The sequence below is a fragment of the Mandrillus leucophaeus genome, unplaced genomic scaffold, assembly GCF_000951045.1.
Source record: "Mandrillus leucophaeus isolate KB7577 unplaced genomic scaffold, Mleu.le_1.0 Scaffold54, whole genome shotgun sequence".
NCBI lineage: Eukaryota > Metazoa > Chordata > Mammalia > Primates > Cercopithecidae > Mandrillus > Mandrillus leucophaeus.
The window spans coordinates 1,358,669-1,360,217 of record NW_012105808.1 but is presented as its reverse complement, the minus strand read 5'-3'; positions in this window follow the sequence as shown (position 1 = coordinate 1,360,217).

Below are 1,549 nucleotides of genomic sequence, written 5' to 3'. Positions count from 1 at the left end.
TCCTTGCCCTCCTGCCTTCCACCACGGGATGACACAGCAAGAAGGTCCTTGCCAGACGCCATCCTCAATCTGAAGACTGCCAGCCTCCAGAACAGTGAGTCCGTCAATTTCTGTTCACTATAAACGACCCAGTCAGGCGCGGTGGCTCACACCTGTAATCCCAGCACTTTGGGAGGCTGAGGCAGGCGGATCACAAGGTCAGGAGTTCCAGACCAGCCTGGCCAACACAGTGAAACCCCATCTCTACTAAAAATACAAAAATTAGCTGGGAATGGTGGTGTGAGCCTGTAATCCCAGCTACTCGGGAGGCTGAGGCAGGAGAATCACTTGAACCCGGGAGGCGGAGGTTGTGGTGAGCCAAGATCATACCACTGCACTCCAGCCTGGGCAACAGAGCAAGACTCCATCTAAAAAAAAATAAAAAAAAATGACCCAGTCTATGGCATTCTGTTATAGCAGCACAAAATGGACTAAGAAACAGCACAACCATGTTCAAAGATGTAAAGGAAAAGATGGCCAAAATCAATGTGCACATGGGAAATCTCAGCTGAGATCGAATGGAGAATCATACAGAACTGAAAAATGCCACTAAGCGATCAAAGATGCACCGCATGGACTTCCAGGGTTGGAGGCTATAGAAAAAGAGTAAACTTACAGCAAGCAGCAGCAGCCGCACAGCCTGACACCAGGAAAACAGAGACTGAGGGAAAACAGCCAGGGCCGAGGGACCTGCAGACAGCACCAAGCACTTGCATAACACGCAGAACCAGAACCCAAGAATGAGAGCAAGGCTGGGCCAGTCCAAAACTTCCGGGGTCAGCCAGGCATGGTGGTTCACGCCTGTAATCCCAGCACTTTCAGAGGCCGAGGTAGGCGGATCACCTGAGGTCAGGAGTTTGAGACCAGCCTGGCCAACATGGTGAAACCCCGTCTCTACTAAAAATACAAAAAATTAGTAGGGTGTGGTGGGGTGCACCTGTAATCCCAGCTACTTGGGAAGCTGAGGCAGGAGAATGGCTTGAACCCAGGAGGTGGAGGTTGCAGTGAGCCGAGATTGTGCCACTGCACTCCAGCCTGGGCAACAAGAGTGAAACTCCATCTAAAAAACAAAACAAAACAAAGCAAAGCTGAGATGGAAAAATGTTTCATGCAATAATGGCTCACACTTTTCCAAAGTTAATTTGGAAAAGTATCAACACAGAGATCCAAGAGAATGGATCCTAACCAGGATAAAAACAGAGCATAGTCAAAATTTTAAATCAAAGATAAAAACCTTAAAAACAGAAAAAAATGACACACTCTAGACAACAGAACAATATTCAACAACCTGAGTCTACAACAGGCTCAACACCGAAGCCACCGACAGTCCTGAGTGCTGGGGACGTGGAGTGCTCGAGACGCCCAGTGCTATTCAGTTCTATTTGGGCAGTTAGTTCTATTCAGAAGGGCCCAAATCCGGAAACAGCCAAGCGTCCCTGCACTGAGGAGGAGACGAAGAAGGGGTGGTGCATTCTCCGATGGACAGCCTCCCGGCACCCCGGAGAAACCA